Raw genomic sequence first — 18,372 nt, 5'->3', positions numbered from 1 at the left:
AAATATCAGACAGACTCTTCTGGGATTTTCTTCTCTCAGTAATGTAGGCAAAGTACTTCAACAAAAATTTCTGAAATATCAATAGCTTAACACAGTAGAGATGGATTTCCCATTCTCATGCACGGCCTTGAATGGCAGCACATTATATAATGATTCAGGGTGCCTTTGTCACTTATTATTCCACCATCCCGAAGGCTTATGAGTGTTCTCTTGTGTCTTGTTAGCAGAAAGGGAAAGAGGGACTGGAAGGAGGTTTACATGGTCAAGGGCTACATAGTTTTGCCCACATACTGAGATTCTGTTGAGCAGATCCCATCTTTAAGACCACAACAAACGTGCTGTGTCTGGTAGAAAAGGAAAATTCATATTATAGGGATGGAGTTGGGAGGTTACTAGTCTTAACCACACCTCTCCATAACTAAAGCTTACTTCATGCATTTCTTAATGGGTCTGTAGTATCTTTTGACAAATATATTCATTTATTATTCATTAAATACTCTTGGTGTTGTCCTATATAAAAAATGCATCAGATGTGGTACCTGTCTTCATTATAATTATAATATCACAAACAATACAGGACACACAAGGGGAAAGGATTATTAAAAAGGAAAGTCTATACGTAAGTGTAATTGAACTATGTATTTTAAAGAGAAAATCAAAAGTCATGACAAGAAGGTACAAAACAGTGATGTTCATTTATTCTTTTTTCTTTTTTGTCAGTTGTGGGACTTGAACTCTGGGCCTGTGCTCTGGCCCTTAGCACTTCAGCTCAGGGCGAGTGCTCTACCACTTGAGCCACAGCACCACTTCCAGTTTTCTGTGTGGTTTATTGGAGATAAGAGTCTCATGGACTTTTCCTGCACAGGCTGGCTTTGAACTGTGATCCTCAGATCTCAGCCTCCTGAGTATCTAGGGTTACAGGTGTGAGCCACTGGTGCCCGGCTATTCTTTTTTTTTTTTTTTTAAATTGAACACCTAACTGGAGTACCAAAGTCCAGTTGCACTTTTGGAATTTGTAGGGAGCTTTATTTCAAGCGCCAGGAGACTCTTGAGTGGAGATGAACAGCTAGTTGCTACTCAAAAGTTCTGCTGTCCTTTCATCTATTAAAAAGTTACCTTTCCAAATTATGTTAAATGAATTAAGCCAGGCTGAGGGAGACAGTTGAACATATTTCCTCTCATGTATGGAGGTTAGATCTAAATGATAAACCTATAAGGAAACAAATACAGGATCGTATTTATATATACACCAACAAACCAACTAAGCATGGTATACTCAAGAATGGATTGCTATGGTATTGAACAACTAATCTATACTTGAACAAAATGATCATCAGAAAGCTGGAACATACTTAATGTGTGTGTGTGTGTGTGTGTGTGTGTGTGTGTGTGTGTGTGGTGGAGGGGGGAGTAAAAGGGGCTGGAAAATGGAATGAGAGGCATGTTGGGAGAACACAGTCATTGTATTTAATGTGACTCGAGGGTGTAGGTGGGTTAGGAGAGATGGGGCAGAATAATGGAAGGGCTGACATTGACCATTGTACTCATAGACTGACATGCTGAATTGAAACTCCCTTTCTCAATGACTTAAAGGTAATAAAAAATTACTTTTCCTTCTTTCTATGAAGTTGGGCTGGCCACAAAGACAGTTCTTGCAGTGAAATGTGAGTAAACGTACATTCATATTCTGCCCCACTTGTTTAAATAAAAATGTTTCCCTGAATTATATGATTTTCTCTTATCTCAAATTCTTTCATGGATGTGCTCATGACCCAGCATCATAGGAAGGATGGTGCTCAGAGGATGGCAAAGCCAATACATGGAAAGCATCTAGGCTTCAAAATAATTGGATGGGTTAAAGTTTCTCTGCCAAACTGGCATCTTATACAAAAGACAGTAAGAGACTATCTTTTGTTACAAGATCCTAGTCTTTTCCCCTAAGTTATTCTAAGAAATAGAGGAAAAACAGAGTGATTTCTTTTTAAAGGAGAGAGGTCTCTTCTGCTAACAACTTCAGAGAGGATATCTTATCATAGATAGAGGAGAGAGGACCCCAATAATGGGACGAGACTAAGAAAGGGCACAGGTCTAAGAAAAGTAGAAATTAGCTGTGGGGTTATACTTTCATCACACAATGCTATAGACAATTTTATCCCTCCCTCCCTCCTATCCTTAAAGATGTTGAATCTTCTAATTTTAGAAGTTATTTTTATGTTCGTTCTAGTCTAAAGATGTTTAATAACCTGTAGGGTTGGCAACATTCTTAAAATTATTTTTAGACTACTTGGTGAAATTTTCCATTATAATTAATCTTCTTTTACAATACCACTCATAACTCCTGAAATATCTCTGCACTGAAATGAGGTTAATTGAGATAATTGGCTCCGTGAGTCAGTCTACAGTTTCTCCTGAGTAACCTAACCTGCTTAGATTTGTGAGAATACTCTGACCATCTCTCCATCACCCACTGACACCCACATTTTATGGGTCTGACAAGTATAACAAAAACTTAATTTTCAAGGTTCCTTTTTCCTGCTTTTTACCCTCTTCCTTCCAAGGATGCTAAGGATTCTAATATATTTGGGCTCATGATCATGAGTTTGCCCTTTAGTTTTGAAAGTGGTTGTGATATATATGATCATCTCATAATTTAGGTAACTATGATCCTAAACATTGACTATCATCTTGATTAGATTTAAAATCTACCCAAGAGATTGGTAAAGCATACCACTAGGTGTTTCCATGGGTATTTCCAGACAAGATTGGATCCTATGGACTCTGACCTAGTCTATGGCTGAATCTATTGGTGCAATCAAAATCACTGGAAGGTGATGAGACCATAGAAGGTAAGGCCAAGTTGTAGGAAGTAAATTGCTGGAGGCATGTCCTGGAAGTATACATGTAGGGTCTGGACCCTTCCTGTCATTCTCTCTGCTTCCTGGCTGCCATGAAGTGGGCAGCTTTACTCCAGCATTTATTCTTCTTTAACCAGAGGCCCACAGCAATGGGGCAAAGCTAGCACGGGCTGACATCTCTAAAGCTATGAGCTAAAAACAAATAAGTCTTCTTTTTAAATCATTTTCTTATGTAATTGCCATAGCGAGGTAAAAGCTACCAGAGGTAGACATGTGGCTGGCATGATTTCCATTTTATAGATGAGGACAACCCCAGGCCAGAAAAGGTGGTTGATTTTTTTTTTTTTTTTTTTTTGCTTGAAGCTTTCCCAAGCATCAAGATAATTGTGACTCTAGGAGTCAAGCTCAGGGTTCATAATTTTCACTCTTGTGTTACAAGAGATCAGGATTCTTCTTTTAGTAATTAGTCCTGGAGCCACACTGCAAGGAGCTAACTCCTGGTATGTGATATATGACAAACATGATCTGGGGAAAGTTAGGCAATTCTTGATGTCCTAGATTTTTTGTAAATTATTATTCTTTTATTATTATTATCTTTAAGTAGTTGACTGAGGATAAGAATAATGTCAACCTCATAAGATTTGTCTGTGGGTTAACCAATAACACACACACACACACACACACACACACACACACACACACACACACACACAATGTATGCCTATTGTGTCTCCCTTTTTAACCATACCTCAATAATGTAAATTCTCAGAATGCAAGACTAAATATATTCAACTTTAAATGTTTGAAATTCTAAATAAAAATCCTATAGGAAATTGTATAGTTTTTAGTGTCCAAATGATAGAAAAGTTACTTTAGAGAAGCCAATACCTATAGAACTTCAATTAACTGGAATCTGATAACTCAAAGCCCTAAGTTAACTGAGTTCCTTTCATTTGCTTCATTTTTTCAGGAAAAACATACAGTGTGAGGCAGTTGATAACAAGTCCTTCAGTTATGAATTAATGAACACCTACTTTGGTTAGCATATTTAGCTAGATGTTAGCAAGAACCCGTATCTGAACCAGATGTTCAGTCTGCTCTGAAGTTATGTATGTTTCATTATGTAAGATGAGATGTTCACATGTAAGCTCCACATAAGGTATAGAAAACAGGACCAGGGCTGGGAAGGTGGCTCAGTGTTAGAGCACTTGCCTTGCATTCATGAGGCCCTGGGTTTGATTCCTCAGCACCACATAAGTATTTGAAGAGAAAAGCCGGAAGTGGTGCTATGGCTCAAGTGGTAGAGTGCTAGCCTTAAGCTGAAAAGCTGAGGGACAGCACCCAGATCCAGAGTTCAGGCCCCATGACTGGACCCCCCCAAAAAAAAGAAAAAAAAGAAAACAGGACCTGTGAATGGGACTCAAGCTTTTTTTTTTTTTCAAATTTGAGAGAGTGTAGAATTTAGAAATAACTGCTATTTAATTCATTTGATGTTTTAATAGAAAATTTAACTAGTGCATAAAAGTAAGAGATTATACATATTTAAGATGCCAAGTGATTCTCTGATGCCATGTATACATTTTACAATTATTTAAATAGGATTAAATGCACCAGTTTCTTTAAACATTTATAATTTCATTCTGGTAAGCCATTCCAACTTTTTCTTCTAGTTGTTCTAAATGCACAGTAATTATTGCTATCTGCAGTCATCTTACCTGTGTGTACCAGAACTTATTATTCTTATCTATTTCCAATGAGCAGTCTCAAATATATATGACATATGATACATTGCATGTATATTTACAAGAATCAAGGTAGAGCAGAGACTCATGGATTTGGAGATCTGTCTTCTATTGAATTGTCAATTAAGACTAGTGTTAAGAAGCTTACTTTTGAAGATTTGTAAGGGTCTCCCTTACCAAAAGCAAGATGCATCTATGGTTTATGGGACTGATATAGGAAATATTTTTCAGCCAAAAAATGAAGCAATGTATTTATTCTTGTACCATCCATAATCATATCATCACAATATTCTGCTTCCATTAACTGTGAGCTTCTTTGACCTTTCATAGAGATTGACACACATATTTAGTTTCAGAAAAGTCTGTGGATTTTGAGGGGAAGATTTGCAAAAACTCTTTCTGTTTGAATAGACAGATTGGTTTAGATTTTTCAGAGAAATGAATGGGAGGGATAATAACCATTATACCCCATGTTCTGTCCTCATAAGAATCTAAGACTCAAAGCAGTTGTACTCCATTTTATGAATTAAGAAACCTGACTGACAAAGACAATGGATCACATTCTATATCACACAGTAATAATCATTGGGACCAAAATTCAGACAAATTCCAACAGTATTCACAGCAAATATGTGTAATCATAACTTACACTCCCACAATAGCATAAAAATGGACAAAGATGTTGAGCAAACAATTTATAGATGAGAAAGTGGAATGAATAAGAAACACAAATTGATCTTCTGTCTTATAATTAATCAGAGAAGTTCCAAAGTAAAAATAATAACAGCATACATTTTAGGCACAGGACCATATGGTATCTAAAGCAACTGCTCAATTCTGTTACTGAATGCTAAAAAATGCATTAAAAATGAGCATTGCAGCTGGGCACTGGTGGCTCATGCCTGTAATCCTAGCTATTCAGGAGGCTGATATATGAGGATCGCCTGGGCAGGAAAACTTGTGAAACTCTTATCTCCAATAAACCACTAGAAAACCGAAAGTGGTGTTGTGGCTCAAGTTGTAGAGCACTAGCCTTGAGCTGAAAAGCTGAGGGACAGTGCTCAGGCCCAGAGTTCAAGCCCCATGACTGTCAAAAAAAAAAAAAAAAAGAGCATTGCTTCCACTTATGAGAGAAAACATACACATTTTCTCTCTTTGAGCCTGACTTACTTCACTTAATTTTTTCCAGGTCCATTCATTTCTTTGCAAAAGACATAATAATCTTTCTAACATAATTTATAAACATACATGAGAAATATATTCTGAATCCTATACAAATATACACAGATAAATCAACTAAAGTATTATATATGCAGATTGGTGTAACTGACTCCTATGAACAACTACCTTACAGTTTAATATAAGAAATATTGGGAAGTTGGAACTTGTGTTGAGGAGGAAGGAAGTTCAAGGGGAGGAAGACAGAGGAATAGAATGGGGAGCAGTGTGTGAAAACAATCTTAATATTCAATGTATGTATTTGAAAATTGAACCAGGAGATTTGAGCGACTGGATGGAGTTGGGAGAGACAGGGAAGTACCATTGAAAGGGCCATGATGGTCAAGAGATATTGTACTCACAAATTGATATGTTGAATTGAAATTTCTTTGTAGAACTGTTTAAAGATAACAATAAAAAAGTAAAAACTGCATGACTGAGTTCCAGTGAAACTTTATTTACAAACACTGGTAGCAGGCCAGATTTGGCCAGAGGGCTGTTGCCACTGACTTCCATATGATGACATTTTATGGAATATGGCAGGAATATAACAAAGAAAGAATAAGGGACACAAAGGTATATCTCAGAAATAGCATTAAGTGAAAAATCCAAGTCTCAGTGTAATATATATGAGTTGAGTTCATTGTAAGGAAATATGTATACATGTATGTATGTTTGATCTATCCACCTATCCATCTACCCATTTATCATTTAGTTATCTAACATAGTTATCTAACTACTGCACATTCCATATTATGTTGCAACTATTGCATACATTTATATGCATTGGCATGAGAAAAGTGTGAATAAAATTATATGGTGTCCTTCAATAGTGCAATAGGAATTTGGCAGAATATCGACTTTTTTGGAACATGTTCTGACATGACTGGATCTATAGTTGAATACAGATGATTGTTAGTAACATAAAAAAGAAGATAGTATTTTGTAGAAACAAGAGAAAGAGGAGACAGGAAGAAGGAAAGAAAAGAAGGAAGAAAGGAAGGAAAAATCTCCTAAGTCAATTCTTAAGGTATCAAATTTGAGAAATACTCTGTAGAAAGAACCCAAGAGGTATTTCAGGCAGATGTTTTCAGTTCAGGTACGTACATTCTAATGGCAGTTAGAGACGATCAATTAATTCCTGTCAGCAAATAATTGTATGAAAACTTCTTAAAAAGAAGAGAAAGCATCCATGACTTTGTGAATGTTTGCCCTCCCCCCTTGATTTTTAAACAGAAAAGGTAGTTTGGCATTATGGATAACAGTACATGTTTGAGTTCTTGTGACGACTATATTATGTTACGTAACCAGGAAGTTCCTGAACTTTTTTTTGCACATGTTTCCTCACTTCTCAGTAGGGACCATCCTAATGTCTACCAGTTAACACTGACGTGAGGACCAAATGAGATAATATGTATGAAGTGCTTAGAGCAATGCTATATCTTAAAAAAAACTGAAGCAAATGAAAACTGATTTTAAAGTCTGTGTCCTGTAAAAATGGCCACTTAAAACAAATCCTCAAAGAAACAACTGCCCAATAAATAAGTGGGCGAAAGACTTAAAGAGAAGCTTCTCTGAAGAAGAAAGAAGGATGGCCATTAGACACACGAAGAAATGTTCAACATCCCTAGCCATAAAAGAAATGCAAATCAAAACAACATTGAGATATCACCTCACTCCAGTTAGAACAGCAAAAATCAAGAACTCTAACAACAACAGATGCTGGAGGGGATGTGGACAGAAAGGAACCTTACTTCATTGTTGGTGGGAATGTAAACTTGTTCAACCACTTTGGAAAGCAGTATGGAGGTTCCTCAAAAGACTTCACATAGATCTCCCCTATGATCCAGCAATCGCACTTTTGGGCATTTACCCAAATGTATACAAACAAGACCACACTAAAGCTACCAGCACAACTATGTTTATTGCAGCATTATTTACCATAGCTAAGATATGGAACCAACCCAGAAGCCCCTCAGTAGATGAATGGATCAAGAAAATGTGGTATATATACACAATGGAATTCTATGCCTCCATCAGAAAGAATGACATTTCCCCATTTGTTAGGAAATGGAAAGGCTTGGAAAAAATTATATTAAGTGAAGTAAGCCAGGCCCAAAGAAACATAGGTCCCATGGTTTCCCTTATTTGCAATATCTAGTATAGGTATGAGTCAAGCGGAAAAGATCAGATAATGTGATGTTAGGAAAATGAACCCTTAAATATGTATTTTAATGTTTTCGTTTCTTTCATGCATGTGTTTCTAACGCATTTATAAGATTATTTCTTTGTTGCTTTGTATGTCCCTCCCCCACAGTGTAACCCCCGCTTTCACTTTATTTGATGTCAATATAACATGTGGAGGAGATGGGGACAAACAAGTCGTTTAAGGATTCAGGTGGACCTGTTGTAACAAGGAGAATTACAAAATGTCATGTCAAAGCAAGCTTTACAATGTCGGTGTGGGGGGGGGAGGGGGGTATGATTGGGTGGGGGGGAGGGGGGAGGCTGGGAAGGGAGGTGAAGGGTAAACAAAGGAGGAGGCTGCAATGCTTGGTAAGAAATGTATGCATTATCCTGCCAATGTAATTGTAACCCCTCTGTACAGTATGTTCTCAAATAAAATAAAATAAAATTAAAAAAAAAACTGCATGAATGTTCTTCCTTTAACAGGGCTTTGCCAGTCTCAAGCATATTGATGAGAATTAGCCATGGATATGGCAATAGCACAGGGGAACCCAAATGTAGTCTTTTTCACTGGTGAAGAAATTTATTCTGCTCCTTTGTGACCTCCCTAGGATATTTTACCTGACATTCTAGTTGCTTCTCTTGATGGTGGGATTGTTTGTGACTTGTCTCTTTCTGATATCTATTTTTGGTCTACTTCTTTTATCTTATCTGAGTTCCTCTCCTTTAATAATGATATCTCTTACAAAAGGCTAACTCTTTCAGTGCAAACTCCCTTCTACCCAAGGATTTTGGACAAGCTCTAGGGGCCTGGAAGACACGTGAGCATTAGAACTCTCAAATATTATTGTCTAAACCAGAAAAAAAAGGAAAAAAAAAGAAAAAAAAAAAGAAAAAAATTATTGTTTAGCTGGGGCCAGTGGCTCACTCCTGTAATCCTAGCTACTCAGGAGGCTGAGATCTGAGGATTGAAGTTCAAAGCCAGTCTGAGCAGGAATGTCTGTGAGATTCTTTTTTTTTTAATTTTTTTTTTTTTTTTTGGGTCCGGTCGTGGGGCCTGAACTCTGGGCCTGGGCGCTGTCCCTCAGCTCTTCAGCTCAAGGCTAGCGCTCTACCACTTGAGCTACAGTGCCACTTCCGGCTTTCTTCTTTTTGCTTATGTGGTGCTAAGGAATTGAACCCAGGGCCTTGAGCATACAAGGCAAGCGCTCTACCACTGAACCACCTTCTCAGCCCTGTCTGTGAGATTCTTATCTACACCAGAAAACCAGAAGTGGCATTCGGGCTCAAGTGGGAGAGCTCTCACCTTAGCTGAAGAGCTCAGAGACAGTGCCCAGACCTAGAGTTCGAGCTCCATGACTGACCAAAAAAAAGACACTTGGAAGAAACTGGGTGTTTGATGGTATTGTGGCTGTCTTCATGGGCACCAGTAGACCCAATATTCTTCCCTCCTATTTGCTGTTTTCTAGAAATGTTGATCTTTCTAAGACTATAAACATCTTTTCTAAATTTCTTTTTCTACTTCTCTCCACTGTATTCAGAGAACGCTTAGTATTATCTTAATATGTGTGTGCAAGTTTTAACACTTCTGGTGCCCAAACTTCCATCCAAAGACCATAGACCTTTTGGCACATGCTGAACTGACATTTTTTTGTTGCACAGTTAATTGTGTGGTAGAAGTCAGGAAGCAACCCATGATGACACATACCTTCTTTTCTTGCAGTATTTAGTGTTTTTGCTGGTGGCAGCAGACACTTGGCTATCAATTAGTATTGAACTGAGGTCTTGGGGTTGGGCAAACTCCTCCAGAGTTAGAAGTTCCTAATTCCTTCCACTATCTCCACTGCCTCACAAGGCCTGTCCCCTATGTGAGATGAACTGAAAGAATTCTTGTGTATCTGACTTCATAAACATTTAGAGCCCTTATCCATTTCATCAGAAGACATGAGGTTAAGACTTACACTTAAACTCTTCAGACTTCTCATAGTAAGTTTACCACCAAAGGCAGCAAAGATATATGACCTCCAGGCATGGCTGTACAGAGATCCCAGAGCAGGTGCCTTCAGCCTAAGAGCATGACATTGAAAATTCATGCTGTGCCCAAGGAAAAACAAGTTTAAAGACCTAAATCACAGGCCGTGTTTGCTTAGCACTCATTCGTCTTTCCTAACTTTTTGCCTTATATGTGCCATTGGAAAAGGGATGGTCTTGGAGTTCAGATGCTTTGGTTGACTTATGTTGACTATGACTTTGGGAAATTTGTTAATGGTCCTGAGCTTCAGTTTACTTCTCTGCAGATCAGACAATAACAATTTCATCACCAGGAAGATAGAGATTGCTGCTGCTTACAAGTTCTGTGACCTATCATGCCCATGACATTATAGTGTCTTGTCTTGAGTGAGTATGTAACATGCAGTCTCCTTTGCTGGTGATCTTCTGTTTTCCACTGGTAATTTACCTTCAAATATGTGTAGACCAAGGAACCTTGTTTTGTACTGTGGGGACTGATGGGGTCCCTGTTATCAGAACTTTGTTTTTTTCCCAGTCATGTATGCTAAATATGTTTGTTGGGATATTTTAGTCTTGAAAACTTAACTATTAAGCAAAATAATTGCAAGACGTAGCCAGAATTCATTTGGCACAGGGGAAGTGTTGTTCAAACTGTAAAGTACTTTGTGCTGCAATGCTTTCTGGGAGCCTCTGGCTTCCGAATTGTTTAGAGACTAGTCTAAGTAGTCTAAATGTGTGCTTTTGATGGACAAGGTACCTGCTCTAGAATGTGCTTGCCATTTTCAAAGAATGTTAGGAAGTTGAGGTGTTCTAGCTGTACTGAGCAAGGTGTGTTTAAAAAATCCAGCCCATAAAACTACTAAGGTCTTTGTTTTGTTCGTAGGGTCCAGTTCTCAAAACAGCCACGATGGCAGCCTAGAGACCCTGTTCATACCCTTGTCCTGAAGGGAAAAGCAGAAACAATCTCTGATTCTGCCAAACCACCCTCTGAAATGCCCATAACAGAAACAGCCAGAACTAATTATTTAAACAGAAATTTCACAACATAGCAGCGACTCCTTACTGTGTACGTGAAACTGGTAAAAAGCAAACAGCCTAGCAACTGTTTTGCTAATCCCTGTTATTAAGTTGATCTGGACTTCTCTGTATTTCTCAGGAGGCCAGTTTGATTTCCTTTTAGGCACATTTTCATTCAATCCACCTCAAGTTTAGATTTATTTATTGCATGTACTTATGGTTCTACTGATATACAATAAAGCCCCAGGCCCATGAGTGCTGACTGAGCATGGACAAATTTTAATAGAATGCATTCTGAGAGGAAAGTTCAGCAGTGTCTGCTCTTCTTCTCTTCTTTAGTAATTTTTTTAAAAATACTTCTCTGTTCTTTCTTCTTTTCTTTTCTTTTTAAATTCAAGGCTGCCATGGTGCGGGGCTCCAGGCTTCCTATGGGCAATTTTGTTAAATTAAGTGTGACCTTTTCCAAATTGTCATTCTGGTCATTTTGATACAATGACGGGTAGGCAGCACCTGGGCCTGGGCTTATTTAGTGCCATTGCATCGTGCTCAGCGGCTTCTTTGCAAGAATCTTTCCATTACAATAAAGTGGTGTGGATTGGGGAGACTCAGGGATGGCCTGACTTTCTGTCTGTTCTGTCTGGATCAATATGTCAATAGTCAGTGGGGGTGCCGCTCTGTCTACCGTCACCCCTGGCCTCTGCACACACTCTGTCTTCAGCAGAGGCTCTGCTCATGCTGGGCTTGCTTTCCACATGCACCTCTTGTTAAGGTTGTGGTCGTGTTTTAAAATAATGAGGCCAGCCTGAGCAGGGTGCTCTGGGGAGGCAGCAGGCTACTTCAGTGCTCAGCAATCCTTGGGCATGAGCTCTGGTCTTTTCAGAAAGTTCTGCATTTGTTATTTCATTGTTGCCGGTCTGCCATGAGCTCTAAGTATCTACATGGAGGAAGGAGATGCCCCTGCATTGGGCAAGTGTCTTCAAGTGTGGTTTTATTATTGGATTCGGGTCTGGAGGCTAGAAAGTCATGGACATCAACAGAGAAAGATAATAAAAACTCACAGAGACAAGTTTATCAATGCAGAGCCAAGCCAAACTAAAGGAAAAATGCACTGTCTAGATGTGAGAGTGGGCAGGGCTCCGGGAGCATCTTCTCTGAGGGTCCCATGACCACAAATTCTAAAGGCAAGCAGTGAGACCTGGAAAACTGGGTTATGGGTCACTAACTTCCAGAGACTAGATTGGTGGTCCTCAATTCCTAATAGTAGCTAGGCTGGGAGTTCTTAGTCTGAGATGGTTAGATGGGAGCTGTCATTTTGCATGGGTGTTGTGGGAAAACAAGTCCCTGTGGAATGGTAACTAGTTATTCCATTGACCAGGATGTGAGCCAGGATGTGCTTTTTGTTTGTGTGTTTGTTTTAAATCAACCTCTGAGACATCATTCTCAGCCATCAGGTTTCCCAATTCCCTGCTCAACTTCTATATCAGCTTCAAGGGTCCTTCTGGGAGTCTGCTGGCAGACTCCTCGCGTGCATTTCTGATTAAAAGGCATCCCATTGGGGGTGATTTATGCTTAAGAAAGGGACTTGAGAATGTTGTGTTCATTTTCCATATAAAGAATAAATAACATCCTTGATAATGATCAGCATGTGGAAAATATGCCTTAAACCCAAATAATATTGTCACCACACTAAAAAAAAAAGTTGATAGTTTTTCTTTATGTGGGAAATTGCAGACATAGATTTTTGTTCTCTTGAAATAACACAACTTATTACTCAAGCTTAAGAAACCGCTATAGGGTGTAGGAGTATGGTAATCGTAACTACCACATAGGGAGAGTGAGGAACATATTTAAAACATTTAACATACTAACCACATGGTGATTCTTAGTTATTGCTATTGTTATTGCTCTCTTGAAAATTCAGATATCTGGAGAAATGCAGCTGTAAGCCTTGCTTATGTAAGCCTAGCTGATGTAGCAAAAGCAAGGTACATTGTGATATTCATCACAGAACCCTAGATGTCAAGTAACTTGAACAAAGGGATTGTGATGGTTTCAAAGTTCATGTTGCAAAATTCTTTGACAATGAGGAGTAGAGAATGATTCCTTTTGAGCTGGAGACAGGCCTTAGTGGCTTGCATGAATTGAGGAGAATGATAGAGAGAGAAATGGTGTAATGTGCCAGACTAGAAACACACCTGGCTGCTTCTAGCTCTTGGAACTCAGCCAGCATGCTGCGATGAAGACCAAACTGCATACTATGGCCAGCATCACTGAGTTAAAGTCCCAGCTGATAGCTAATGCTATTAGCCAGACATTTGAGTAAGGAAATATTAGAGCGATGCTGGCCTCGGCCACCATCTGATTGTAACCCCATTAGAAACTCTCATCGTGACACATAAGACTCTCCTGGGAGGAAAAAACCATAACAACAGATCATTATTGTTTTTGCCATTAGTTTGATGTAGCTTTGTGCAAGGATAGATAACCAGAACAGATAGCAGAAGCAAGAAAACAGAACTCCCTTGATTTTGACTGTGGCTTTGATTGCTTCATTAACTTAATTTCTTGGTTCTCACTTAGCTCAATTTACGTTTTCCAAAATACTTAGATTTTAGGGATAGTTAAGGGTCAGATTATTCTTTAAACATTAAGAAACTGGAAGGGATATTAGAAAATATTTGATCTTTCTATGTATATAAACTATATCTCAGACTGTTTACAACTGGAACCATTATCAGCAACATAAAACTTCTTTAAATCTCAGCATCTAGAAATTCAATTGCAGTGGGTAATGATAATACTCATAAACAATAGTGCACAACTGAGTTGTTTCTGCAGGTAATGGACCACCAGTGCATAGTTGGCTATTATCAAAAGTTCACATAATCCAAGAATTTGGCTTTCACTTGATTTCTGATGGCCAAAATGATGCCCGAGAAATGAATTAATTTTCTGGAATCCAGTTCCTTATGTGCTTTGTCAACAGAATCCAAATGTTCGCGTAAGTGCATACAGCAGAGCACATGCCTATGGGTATTCATTTGTGTCCTTTCACATTATAGCTTGGGTGCTTTTATTCGCTTTCCTCTTGAAAGCGATGGGAAGAAATGGATTAGAAAATTGAAAAATATAAGAGAGAGAATCAAGGTGCATGAAGAGCAGGATGTTTGTGGAGGAAGTCAGTGCCTGTGGCTGTGTACGGGAACATACATTGCAATTACAGACGGGAATTGTGGGCCTAGAGAAGTCCTGCGGGAAGAATGTACACAGGGTGGGAGACTATCTAAGGCGTGCTTTTGCCCACATCTACTGGAGGGATGTTAATCTCAACTTACCTGGTTGTTTTTTCTTTGTTCTTCTGTTGCCAGTGCTTCCTGGTGGCTGTACCTCTTCCTGGGAGAAGGGGCCTTTTCCTGAGCCTTTGATAGACTATAAACATACAGCAGTTCTATCTAGCCTCTGAAACCAAAAGGTTTTTTTTTTTTTGGTGGGGGTGGGGAGTGGATGCCGAAATGCTCTTTCTCCATGTCAAATCCTTACATTTGTAAATCATTTACCCTTTTAGATTTAGATTTAGTTGGATTGCTAGGGATCTTGAAGTACTTTGGGCTCTGACTTTGGTTAAGATGTGGATGGGTTGTGATATCTCTTTTCAGCCATCTATGAGGAAGAGAGAATACACTGAGAGGGAGAATACTCTGTGTTTAGGTACATTACAAGCCTTAGTCTTAATAGGCAAGGCCAAAGACGGGAGGTCTTCATGTTTCTTCTCTTCTATATTTTCTTGGCCAATGACCAAGTTCACAACAAATATCTCTTGATTGTAAGACAAGAGAGAGAGGCTAACTAACCACCTTTGTTTTTATCCTATATTTCAGAGATGAGTCATGGAAAGAAAGCTGCTTTGGTTAAGAGATCAAGGCCCCCTTTTAGCTTCACATAAATGAGGCCCCTAGTATGGTATTTGAGTTCTGGAACTGAAGGATTCTCATGTACAAAATGGAAGTAATAAGAAGCTACTATAATGATTAAATGAGATATAATCAGTCTTCTTTTGTTCACTTTTTTGTCTCATTTTGCTTTTTGGTGACACAATTTAGGCAAAATAATGAGTTTAATTCACTATCTCAAGTGATTTAAAGAGACTGTCAGCTACAGGTGTAGTTCAGGTGGTAGTGTACTGATCTAGCAAGTGTGAGGCTCATCTGAATCTCCCATATGTTAAAAGTTCTTTCTCCCAACCTCAGCTTGATCATATAACCACACACCCACATATTCTGATACATAAAGAACACACAGTTTCCTGGGAGAAGTAATAGTTTAGCCCACTCAGTATAAATCAATTTCAGATAAATCTAAAACAAGTCCACATGACAGAAGAATATCAGAAGATGAGAGCACATTACTATACTAACATTAAAATTGTTCTGGAAGGCATTTCTTTCTTTCTTTTTGCTGAGTTCATCATTGCAAACATTCCAGTGTCTCTCAGGAATTAGCAGAGGTCCAGCAGTTGTAGGCTTAGTGCATTGAGTTACTGGTATCGGATGAAGACATGATAGTTGTTTGGATCGATGGAACAGTGATAAATGTCCCTGCTTTCCTTTTCTTTCACAAGATTGCAGGCCTATAAATCATCAAAATGCAGTCCAGCTAAGTTTATAGGTGTGAAATTAGAAGGCCTAATCTCCTGCATGACAGAAGTGCTGAGGTTTCTTTCCCCAGTTATATTAAGGAAACAGAGAGGAAACAATGTTAAATAAACTCTGAGGAGCACAGAACAGAGCTGTTGCATTGGAGGTGACATTTCCTGTGGTTAAGGTTACACTTGCAGGTCTTACGGACAGTACAGTGGAGGCACAGGTAGATGTGGGGATGTCCAGTTTCTCCCTCCACTGTTGGGGGCAGATTGCTCTTTCTCTGGTTGAGAATCAGGGGAAGGCGTGGCTTGTACATGGGGCCAGGTGCATGGAAAGCGTTGTAGTGAGGGAAGATGCTCCTGCAATCACTGCTGTAGTTTTAGTGCAATCATTTCTCTACTCCACAGTCCCTCTGCCTCTTTCTGTCTCTCTGTCTCTCTCTCTCCAAACACTACTGTAGTTTTAGTGCAGTTCTATCTCTACTTCACAGTCCCTCTGACTCTCTCTCTCTCTCTCTCTCTCTCTCTCTCTCTCTCTCTCTCTCTCTCTCTCTCTCTCTCTTCTCTTCTCTTCTTGAACACATACAAAGTCTAAAAGGGTTAAATGTGAATGACATGGAGCTACCCAAAATATGCATTGGTTTTTTTTTTAACTTCTCTGTCTTCAGGCTCGGGATGTATTCTTGTGTCTGATTGACTTCTGCCTTCATCTCTAGGGTTTCAAGTCACAGATGCTGACGGCAGCTGACACGAGTTTGTTGAACGGCTGACGCACTGTCTGGGTTTGCTGAGACACTCATCCTTTTAGGTGTCTGCTCAACACCACAGGGGACCACAAGCTTGCCTAGGTGGACTGGAGTTGTCTTCTTTTGTTCAAAAATATCCAGCCTTTTTTTCTCCCTCTTATAGTGAATAATTTAATACAGACAACTATAATCAGGCAAAAAAATCACTTGTGTCTCATTAAATCAGAGACAAACTCCCTATTAATTCTGGTAAAAAAAAATCTTTTTTGGACAGTGTCAAAGGAGAGGAGTTCAAAAGCTCAACATTTGAGTGAACCTGCGAACTCTATGAAGTTTTACAGTTTGGTGACATAGTGAAAAGAACTTTTAGCCAACTGAGTCCCACTTAGTGGAATTAGAGCTGATATCAAGTGTAACATATCTGATATCAAGTGTAACTTAATACCTGATATCAAGTGCAGCTTAACATCTAACTTAAGGCTTTCATATAATATTTTGTCTTGAGTCTCCTTCCAAATCCTCTGACGTAAGGCTATTTATATGTCCAGTTTTTAAAAAAATAGTGGAGATAGAGGCAGAGACAAGTTAAACAACTTGTTTCTGGCCACCCAGCTACAAAGTACCAGAGATGAGACTTGAACCCAGACAGTCTTTTTCAGTGCTTCTGTACTTAACCACTCTTTAATTTTTCCTCTACTTGGTTTCACTCAATTCTTACAAAAATTCTGCAGGACAACTACTGTCATTTATAGATCACCTATGAAATTACAGTGTCACCTGCCGACAAAAGGGCAGATTTAGATCTTAAGCCCAAGTTTTCCCCCAAAACAATGGCCACCAGAATGTTGTGTAAAGCTGGGTAACAGTGGGTCAGCGGCTCATCCTCCTGGAGCCTCAGTTTCCTTCCCATAATGTGGAGATGATCCTAAGATTCCCACCTACTCATGGGCTTGGGAAGAGGGAGCAGGCAGAAACTTCTCTCTCTCTGTTGTCCTTGGGATTGAGGAAGGGAGCCTTTTTGGCTCATTTCTCTCTTTCATTTTCTCAGAGCTGATACAGTGAGTTGCAGCTTTGTAAGAATGACTGTCCCTTCTTAAGCATGGAAGCAACTTCCCAGGAGGGACTTGGGCCCCTAAGTACTTGGATCTGCCTCATCAGTCTATGAGCTAGGAAGTTTCTAATTTTCTTGAGACTTCCCATAGGAGCTTAGATTCATGGAGAACCTGGAGGGAATCAAGCATCAGATGGTTTTGCATCCAGAAAAACATTGATAACTCAGTCTGAAGCACCCAGCATGTGTAACATGACTCTATAAAGTATAATAAATGCATAAAGTTAAGCTTTAAAAAAAAAGAAAAAAGAAAAATAAGGGTGCTTAAGATAATACCAGAGGTTTTTTTTAAAAAAATTTTGTTTTATTGTAAGAGTGATGTACAGTTACATAGGTAAGATAATGAGCACATTTCTTGTTGAACATTGTTACCCCCTTTCTCATTTTCTCCCACTTTCCATCCCCCCTTTCTCTCTCCCCTCTAAGTTGTGAAGTTCATTTCCAACATAGTGTCTTATATCACTGTTGCATTGGTTCACACTTTGTCCTTTGCCTTACCATTTTGTTATTCCCCTTCCCTTCCCCAAATCAGATAAACACACACACACACACACACACACACACACACACACACACACACACACACGAGACACAGGGTACCAAAATAAAAAACAATGACAACAGGTGATAAACTAAAGGAGGGGAAAAGCAAAGGAAAAAAAGAAATAACTTCATATGGTACATTAAAAAATAAAAGAAAAAAACCCCTTCTTTTTTGCATATCATGGAGTTCATTTTGATTTTAAAAAAAGAGATAAAATGTTTTGAAGAAGTGTCTTCTAAAACAAGATAAGTTAGCAGATTCTTTTGATGAAGTTTTCTTCCCAGATTCACATACAATCTCGTA

The sequence above is a fragment of the Dipodomys merriami genome, unplaced genomic scaffold (assembly GCF_024711535.1).
Source record: "Dipodomys merriami isolate MVZ:Mamm:240054 unplaced genomic scaffold, mDipMer1.0.p SCAF_9, whole genome shotgun sequence".
In the NCBI taxonomy this organism is placed as follows: domain Eukaryota; kingdom Metazoa; phylum Chordata; class Mammalia; order Rodentia; family Heteromyidae; genus Dipodomys; species Dipodomys merriami.
The sequence above is the reverse complement of the archived record's forward strand: the minus strand, read 5'-3'. Positions refer to the sequence as shown.